The sequence below is a fragment of the Onychostoma macrolepis genome, chromosome 14 (assembly GCF_012432095.1).
Source record: "Onychostoma macrolepis isolate SWU-2019 chromosome 14, ASM1243209v1, whole genome shotgun sequence".
In the NCBI taxonomy this organism is placed as follows: domain Eukaryota; kingdom Metazoa; phylum Chordata; class Actinopteri; order Cypriniformes; family Cyprinidae; genus Onychostoma; species Onychostoma macrolepis.
Genome location: NC_081168.1, coordinates 10,109,415 through 10,120,058, shown reverse-complemented (window position 1 = coordinate 10,120,058; position 10,644 = coordinate 10,109,415).

The following is a 10,644-nucleotide window of genomic DNA, read 5'->3' as shown; positions in this document are numbered from 1 at the left end:
TTAACAATATATGAATTATGTCATGTAAATGAAAATTCTGTCATTATCTACTCACCCTCATGCCATTCCAAACCTTTATGACTTTCTTTCTTCCATGGATTTTATTGATTACTAATATTCTGGTTACCAACATTTTTCAAAATATCGTTTGTGTTCTGCAAAAGAAAGAAAATCTTACAAGTTCAAGTCTTTCAATTAGTAGTCATCTATCTATCTATAGTGTTGTGATGGCTTGTAAGAGCCACTTGTTCAGGAATCAAAATATATTGGTGTTATATTTTTGAGTCAGTAAAATCTACACTGGCGGACAACACTGTTTGCTCTCTATAATTCACTTTTTTTTTTTTTTTTTTTTTTAAAGCAACCAGTTCTAAAAAGTAGTCTTTAATATCTAAAAATGTGAGGAAAGATAAAGAGGCAGAATGACAGATCACTCTACCTGCTTCATACAGCACAGTGGCCTGGCTAAGCTCAGGGTTGCTGGATGCTGCTGGGGGCATTTAGTGTAGCTGTTAATGTGCGTGTGGCAGCTGGTCACAGGCTCTTTGAGGAAGCTGTAGGTTTGAGAGAGGCCAAAGTGTTTCATACCTGCCTCCCACTCATTGCCCCCTGCTCCCTCTCCCCATCCAGCACAGAACAACGGCCCCTTACATCGCTGGACTTTCTCACCTCCTCAAGCCCAACACAAACAGAGCTCAATGTGGAAAAAAGATCCCTATTTCCCAGGAGAACACGAGAGAGCTTCACCAGATGTTTATAAACCATAACTTTGAAATATGGCACAAAAATGCTTACAGGCTGTCATGTTGCGTTAATACTGAGAGAACGACAAAAAAACTCTAATTATTTCCAGATGAGGATTTTTTTTTCTCTCTTTTTCTCATGTTGGAACACAAGGAGTGTCCAAACTTCATAAATCTGAAATATGTGCTGCGCTCTCCATTTTTTGCTTCCTCTGAATGCCCCCCACCCAGCTGAAAAAGAAAGAACGAAGAAGAAAAACACAGAATGGAAGTGGGCTACAGAGAGCTTGGCCTCGGGGGTGGGGGTAGGTGGAAGAGTTACTGCCCTCTAGTTCATTATAAAAATCAGCTCGGAGTGTTTGCCTTTCTGAGCGGTTTCCTCATGCTGTGAATCGGTGGTGGAAAGAATCTAACGTTTATCATCATTTTGATGAAAATAAATCCATAAAGCATTTAAAATCGGCTCATTTTGGCACCATTTTCCCCACACCATTCATTCTAAGACAAAAAAACAACAACGAACGATCCGCAAAAAGTGCCAAACAGCAGCGTGACGACGAGGAAGTAGTTTTACAACCGTACTGCATAGTGCCTATGAGACTCGAACCTGGCTTCTCGCTCAGTGGAATTCAGAATAAAGGTGAAGAGCAGCAACACCACACTGTAAAGCTTGCAGGGCATTTGGGCACCATGATTAGATTGAGTCCAATAGTACAGCCAGGGCGTCAAAATGATGGAGAAACACGCAGCTGACCTGCAGGTCTGGAAGCCATTAGACAGGTTTGAGGAAACACTACTCCACACACAGACAGCTATTGCATCCATAATAGCCGTGGGTGTTCACTATCATATTTCGCCACCTTTTTCATTATATTTTAGGCCCTTCTTTGTGGTCGGGGTTACCTACATGTCTGTTTAAAATCTGTCAATGACCTAACAGATAATAGCTGTAGTGTTTGATAATAATGGTTGTATTATTCTCCCCTTATGCACACGTACATACAAACAAACGTGCACACAGCGCCTACATCACATCTCACTGTTTATGGAGTTTACAAAGTGCCAAATTCATGTCCTCACATAATGACTCCCAGAGTTCCAAAGTCATGGAGAATCCCTATTATCCTATCTCCCTCCCTGCAGATGAACTCATTCACAAAAAGGTCCATATCACACGCCGCACACGGCCAAACTAGGAGGCATTACCTCGATACGGTACAGAACTGAATATCCCATGAGGAGGACACGAGCGAGAGCTTCTTCAACACGTTCACACATGTTTGAGCGTAATTGGGATACATACATAAATAGACGTGCAAAGTTTACTCCCCCCGGACAGAAGTTCCTTGGTCCTTGAGATTAAGCACTCATCTCCGTATTGACATGTTTGTGCGGCTGTAGGTGTTTCGATTTAAGCCCAGTCGATTCCTTTAAGTATCTAATATAAGGAAGGCAGGCCGTAAACACGTCAAATTAGCGGTAATGAATAGCACCGCACAAGTAGAAGGGGCTGTCGAAGCCCGTACGAGGGACAATACATTAGGAAGAGTTATATGTGCCTGCCCTCTCCTGCACAGAGGGTTAAACGGCGCCTTGGCAGCCTCCGCTCCAAAGTGGATAGGGCTGTGCGGTGGTCACACACTGTTTCATTGGCTGGGGTACAACAGCAACAAGCAGAAATTAATGTGAATCTGTAGCTGATTTTAGTGGGCAACAGGGCCTGTAAACAGGAGGCTTTCACAAGCCCTCCAGCCCCAAGGAGATGAGCCAGGAGTGGGGTACGAATGCGCCAAGATGGAGCACGGGGGTGGTGGCGAGGATGGATGTGTGGATGGAAAGATAGATATTTCACAATCACACACACGAAGTGTAGATGGATGGACGGATGAGTAAACTATAAGGCCTGTATGAAGACGCAAGAAAGACAGGCAGAGAGAAACAGAGGCAAAGAGGAAGGGAAAACAAACGTGCACATTTATTTTCCCTCGCCGTATTTATAAAACATCGAAAACCACCCCGCTTTAATAAACCATAATTCCTTTCGGAGGGTTTTGTATATTGTTACAAGAACAGCTGGGGCATGTTTTGTCTCAGTGTCGTGGTTTGTAGATAGATTGCCAGAAATGAAGGGGTGTACAAAAAGATCTTGTATCACATTTGATATCTGTCTTTGCAATATACGTTTGTACGAATTCAGCATTTAAATACAGAATTGTTTCATTAAATTGCAAATCTTCCATCACTGATACACAACATTAATCACCAATTAGCTTGTCTTGTGACTCTGCAGTTCTGTCATTATACTATAATGGCACTTAATGATGCTTGGGAAACGTAATTAAAAGAAAAGAATATATAACATGGGAAATCACTACAAAACATCAATCAATGTGTCTCTGTCAATGGAGAGTCCCGTCAAACGAACAAGCTTCTATTCTGACCCCATTAAGAGCAAATCAAGGGCTGATTTGCTCCATGTCCAAATGTCACACAGAGTTAGTGCTATACAAGACAGCGATAATTACTTTTGCCAATATAGTTCTCAACTGGGACGCTAACTTGGAAGCAAAAGAACCGCAGAACATTAGTAAAAATTCAGTTTAAAATGTGTTTAATGTGTGTTTTTTTATCTTGTCTATACAATTAAAGCCAATGGAGTCCAGTATGTTTTGGACACTATTAACTTTCATTGTATTGTCAAAAATTCTTCAAAATATTTTCCGTAGAAGAAAAAAAGTCAAACAGCTTTGGGTAAATGATGACATAATTTTCATTTTTGGGTGAACTATCCCTTTGAGAGTTGCAAAGATCTGTCCTCGTATGTACCTGTTATGGAATATGTTTAGTTAATGAAGGCTGTTAGATTGATCAGTTATCAGAAATGCCAAAGATCACCGATGTGTAATGCACTCCGGCAAATGCACCTGCCATAATTGAGTGACGTGCACATGGTCTATTAGCTTTGTGGATTTATTGTGGTGTCCCTGTCCATTTATCTCCTTTATGATGTTGTAATCATAACCACACATTGTGATAAATAATTACTGCCATGGAATAAACAGCTAAACACACCGATACCTGCACTAATGGCTCCACATTCATAATTCAGCTATCTCACTCCTCTGCCACTCTGTAGTCAATTTACTGAATCACAGCCAATTGGCAGCCACAGCAGGAGGTGAGAATAGCCAGAGCAATCAAACGAATGGTAATATATGCAGGTTTGTCTAACAGAGTTCATGTTGCCTCATTCTCTGTGGTGCCACCTGTGATATCTAAACAGCTAAATGCAGCCTCCGTCATCCATTAGGTCCCTCCGACCCTCTCATTAGTCCTACTCACAGCAAATTACCCGCAGCAATTAGAATAAATATCAAACACAACAAGCACCACCGCGAGCCCCGGCCACGGCACATTCGGGTTCATGCTGGAACACCTACTGTGGGTGTTCTGATTAGGGTGAAACTTACATCAGAGCCCTGCAGTGCAGCCGAGGTAAAACACGATGTTAAATGGACAGTGTCACCGCAGTCTTTTTGTCATGTCAGGATTGCACCTTTTGCATTGTATGTTCTGGTTACAGATGATGAGGTTGACTCAATGATCTGGTTGATAACAGCAGTTTAGGGGAAGAAAATCAGTCAATTTTGGTCTGTTCCTCTAACAATTCTATCCTATGACTTTAGAAGACTTGGGCTGTATTATGTAAGTCACAAATCATGTTCTCATTGTGCTTTTGTGTTCTTAATGCTGGAAGGCTTCAGTCCCCATTTATTGTAATTATGTAAAAAAGCACAACCAGTTGATTCTTTTAAAACAAGTTGCTGAGTACCTGAATATACACAGATTACATCACAAATACTTGCAACAAACGTCCTGAAATAAGCTATGTGACCATGTAATGCAGACTTCAATCTGCTGAAGATGGACCCTGATGTGCAGAATATGAAGTAAATCTTGATTTATGCTTTTGCCCTTTTCTCTGAGTGCACGTTAATAGCAGTAAATCTGCAGTCATGTCTAGAGGGATCTGTCTACAGTGCAAAAATCTGGGAGGCTTTTGCAACTCAAGCCTGTATCAGAATTGGCTATTATAGATAAACATGCAAAGATTAGCTATACAAATACAACTGTTTAGAAGATTAACCTAGACAAAAAGAACATTTTACAACCTCTTGTAGTCACTGTTATATTAGTATCTAATAAAGAAAGACAGCCTTATATGGGAATGACAACAAGATTATGTAAACAGCATATTGTCATTGTCTATGGCCATATTCACACAGCAGCAGCATACTGTTAACAAACCAGCAGACCTATTTGAGTGCTTAATATGGTTCTGTTCACACACAGTTTGATTACAATAGTGACAACAGAATTCCATAACCAAATTGAAATTTTTAGGTAGGCTAATAAACTGTGAAAGGAACTGTACTGAACAACTACGGTGTCATGTCATACAGTGCAATATAGTTTGTGTTTTTGCATTTATAAACAGAACGGAATGGAATGGAGACTCTAGAGATGAGTTTTTAAAAACTGCACTTGATTAAACTTGACTGGCAAGATGCTGAAACCATGTAGAAAGGCGTCAAAGGGCCAGAACACGTTTTTGCGTTTAAAAACTAGAGACACAGGACATTGGAATATATAAGCGTTTTTTAAGTCCTTTTAACTTGATCACCGCCTTTCTAGAATTAAAAGAAGTTAAAAATGCGCCATTTTGCATTGGTTTCCTTAACTTACCTTGATATAGCCTATTCTTTGCGTCATCTGATGGTTTTAAAGTCACCGTCTTCCACCAGCTGCTGCTCCAGTCAGTTTTGTGGTCTCTCCACACATTCATTTAAAGGGTCATATGATGCGATTTCAAGTTTTCCTTTCTCTTTGGAGTGTTATTTGTTTATAGATAAGATCCCTGAAGTTGCAAAGACTAAAATCTCAAAACCAAAGAGATATTCTTTATAAAAGTTAAGACTCGACCATGCCCCCCTAAAACGGCTCATTCAAACACACCCCCACATGTCTACATCACGGTGTGGGGAGATTTGCAAAACACCACCCAAATGTATACACAATGAAAGAGGGCGGGACTTTTATTCTCGCTGTAGTGTTGTTGCTTCCACCGGCGCCATGTCCTGGAGACGCTGTGTTTCATTGTGAAAGCGAAACTACTTTGTTTGGGCTTCCAAAAGAGGACACAACTAGAAATCAGTGGTTAAGTTGTACTTACAACACTGTTCCAGAACAGTTCAACCCAAATATTCGAGTGTGTGCAGCATATTTTACGGAGGACTATTTCTTGAACCTGGGAGTAGCCTGCCAGCTGCTCAAAGATTGTTTCTATAAAGTGGGGCAATTACAACTTTGCAAGGACAGTCTGGCACTTCTGACTCACAGCCTGTAAGTACGTTTTCTTATTTAAAGAATTTGCCACTGACGATTCAAACGTGAGTTTTGAGCTGTGTAGAGTAGTGCTTGTCGTTTGTCGTTTCTCCGATCACAAATGCAGACATGGTAATGTTTCCGTTGGGGGATGCAACGCGATGCGTAAAAAGACAGTACAAGTCATTATAATCAGTAATTATGTCCTCACTGGATGCAACAAATGCCTCGTTTATAATGTTTTTTTTTTGTTTGTTTTTGTGTCCTTGCGCCGGGACATCACGATACGGTAAGGAGTAACATTTCTGTCTCACGCTTGAGGTATTTGGCCAATCACAATGCACTGGATAGCTGGTCAATCAGAGCATGCCTCGCTTCTCAGAACGATGAGCTTTGTAAAAATCGGCACGTTTCAGAAAAGCGGGGAATAGAGGAGCAACAATAATGTACAGTATGTGGAAAATAATGTGTTTTTTTTAACCTTAAACTGCATAAACACATTGCATTACACCAAATACACAAAATAATATTATTTTTAGCAACGTCATATGACCCCTTTAAACTAACGTGTTGTGTCAGTGGCTTTCCAGTGTTATGTAACACGTCACCATCTTTGATTTACTTTATTGTCACTATCGCCACCGCCATGGTGAGAAAAGCAGATTGACTTCGGTTACTGTAAGCTGATGTGAGAATGGGAAAGTTTGAGAGTCACCTGTCATTAAATATTATGACATAATATAACAACAAAAAATATAAAATTAATAAAATGTTATAAAAAATATTGACATTACCAAAACACTTACTAATGGCTTGTTTCCACCAAGCGGTACGGGTCAGTACAGTACAGTACAGTACGGTTCGGGACCGAACACCCTGATCCAGCTTGCGTTTCCACCGCCAACAATACCCTTACTTGATAGGCACGGCGTATGCTGGAAAGTAGCGATTGACAATAAAAGCGCGACAATAAGCACAACTCTGCCTCTTTTATGTTTTAATGAACAATAATAGCCATTATAAAAGTTTAAGTACAAAGTATAAGAGGCTTATATAAGAGGAAATAAATACAAAAGCAAACAATTCAGTCAAACGTATGCTACAAAGTCAGCGCTGTACTACGGTAAAGTTCAAAATAAATATATAAAGTTAAATATAACTTTGTGCTCAGCCAAAACGATATGACCAGGAACAAATAATAGATTCATGAGACCACGAATGCCTGTTAAATATACCTAAAACGAATTGTATCTCATGTTCAGTCACTACAGAGACATCAGAGCCAGCGGCAAATGTTGGAAGGACTAGCCGAACTGAGACTGCTCTATGCAGATACATGAGCACAGTGATCACAGTCACAGATACAGTGATCGCCTGGAGCTCCGAAATCGGCATAGCAAATTTTCCAAATAGGACACTACATTCTTGCCCGAAAAACTCTTAAAACTACATTTCATGACAGAATAACGGTAATATTTTGAAAATTATGCGGGTTTTTGGGCAATGACGTTTCACAAGTCCACAAGAACAGACAAGAACGCATATTGAGAAACGGCTATTGTCTGTGTGAAAATATAAAATTATAAAATACACTGTTATTTTTTTTGTGTTTGCGCACTCTGATGTAAATAAGCCCAACACTCATGGATAGCAGAGCGGAACGAGTGAAGGAGAAGCTTTATCCCCTTGTATCACGCAAAAGTAACGATTCTAGTCAACCAATCAATGTTCTGCAGTGACTTTAGCTCCACCCTTTTGGTACCCTTTTCTGTGCTAGGTACCCCAACGGAAGGGTACCAAAAAGGTGGTACCGTACGGTTCGCTATTTTGGTACCAATCACAACTTCTGACAATGGAAATGGACATAATTGCGTAATTGGACATACCATACCGTACTGTACTGAACCATACTGCTCGGTGGAAACGAGCCATTAGTGAGACTAAAACAATTGAAACAGAAACTTCGTATTGAAAAAAAGTAAACAATGAATCCTTTCCCAGCTGTCTTTATTTTACAACCACAGTAATCCCAATGCATCCAATTCAATTCTTCCTCCTAGAGGGAATTGTCACTCCTCATTTGGGGCCAAATGTTTTGACATCACATGTCCTTCATGATCTCTTGAAGACCTGATGAGTAGAACAGTGGAGTCATGTAAAGGACATTTGGGTTTGCATTCGCTGCATTATTGTGGCTGTTTTGTGTGTGAAGTGTCGGTGTGCCTGAAGAGGCCCCTGGGCTGAAACACAGTCCCAAACCCCCCTACCCCTTATTCCCCACATCCTACTATCCCCATGGCTCGGCCTGCAGTGTTTTTGTGTTGTGTGATGACAGGCCTGCGTCCCCCGGGAGGGCCACCCCCCAACCTGTACCCCCACACTCCAGTACCAGGCAACATTTCCTTCTCTCTTTTGGCGCCTTCCCGCATCGGTGCGAACATCCTTCTCTGATCTCCGGTATCTCTCTCGTCTCTCTGTGGACTATGAGGACCCTCTCACTCGCTCGCTCTCCATTTCTCTCTGTATCATGTCCTCTTCTTCTCTCTTGTGGCTTTTTATTCATTCAAAATTTTTTCCCCTCTTTTCAATCCGTCATCTTTGTCTCGCTCTTTCCTTGTTTTATCCTTTTCTCCGTTCTCCCCAAGCTCCCCAGTGGGACCCCTGTTTTCCCTCTCAAAGATGCCTTTCAGCTCTCCTCTCCTCCTCTATCCCTGCTCATGGGAAGAGCTGGAGACAATCTGCTTTATTTATTAATTTATTTATTTGGTTCAGGCTGAGATAGTTCCTGCATGTATTAGTCTTTATCTCAAGGTATAATCTGAAAGGTTTTTGAGCAGGTATCTGTGCAGTAAAGAACATTCCCTGCATGACTAATAACTGAATGATATGCAATAATGTTGTTTACAATATTTCCAGTGTAACAAATTATTTATATTAACATAACATAACATTAATATTAGGTAGTATTTATTTCCATATATAATTAAACATAATTACAAATATTAAGCATAAACAAAATTAAAATATAGTTGATAATATATAGTGTCAGAAAATCAGAAATACTCATTCAGTCTAAATTTGCCCAATTTATTTAAACTGCACCTTGTGGAAATCATTCTTCCCCCCCATGGATAGATGGACAGGTTATTTAAAAATAAATAAATAAATAAAACATAAAATATAATGAGCATAATGCCCTTGCCTGGCAGTGGAATTAAAAAAAATAATAATAAAAATTAATATAAACTTATGAGGAATTTTAGCATCTAGTACATCTCAATTGTTTCTCCTAGACAGCAATGTGTTTTAAATTGATCTTCTTTCAAGACCAAATTATCTGAGCTTTGGTATCCCCTTTAATTGTATTGCTTATACTCTAGGCCCACAATTTTATTTCATTTGTGGCTGTTTTTATTTCTTCCAATGAATATTTTTAAGAAACAAGATGCTACTTAAATTACATAACTGAGAACTGAATGAGCAACTTCTGAGAAATAAACATTTTCCTCTGTGCGCTTAGTACTCTGATGCTTTATAAGTGCCATATAAAAATAATCAGCTCACTCATTAATGCTGGAAGAGGCTGATTTGCTCTATAGAGTTTCTGTCAGCGAATGTCAGCAATGACAAGTGAAGAGAGATGCACACACACCTCTGTTCAAATTGTCATCTATCACTCATTCCTGTACATTAGCTCCCAGACAGTCTTCCCCTGGGATCTGTGACGAAGAGAGAGTGGGAAGAGTGACAGAAAGAGAGAAAAAGACACAGTAAGAGAGAGAAGGAGAGATAAGTAATCCTTCACTTGTGATGTTTAATGTTCAAAGCGGGCTTTGTTTGCTAAGTGCCTCACTGCGGGGTGTGGACTGAAGGTTTGGGGGGTGAGGGGGGCGGCGTGTCTCTCAATAATCCATTAGCTAATGGCTGTACAAAACTCTGCCATCTTACCTCCATACAGAATCCAGCTGAACAAAAATACTGATATAAAACTGACAATTACTGACTCCAAAACACTTAGACATTAGAACTAGGTGGCAATATAAAGAATTCAAAGATCAGACTTGACTCAGAATCAACTTGTGGCATGTCTGACCAATGAATAGGGAAAGAGAGAGAGAGAATAATAATAAATAAATAATATAAAATAATAATATAATAATGTAAAATATATTAAAATACTTCTTTTAAAATTATGATTATATTTATTAGTATTACTGTTTTTACTTTATTTTTGATCAAATAAAAATCCCCCTTCTCCCAAAACAGCTTATACTACTGTTTTGGCTATTAAAATAGTTCAGTTTTGTATGTAATGGCAAAATGATTATATTTCGGTAAGTTAATTTAGAAAAACGTTTGGAGCATTTTTGTTCGTTAAAATATACGTTTTTGTTTTTTAAAGTAATGACCAGCGGCAGACAGTGAGCTGATCATAGCCTATGTTTTATTCAATTTAGCCTTCTCAAATCATCACGTCTTGCCTAAAATAAAATGTATAGATATACTAAAACAGTTC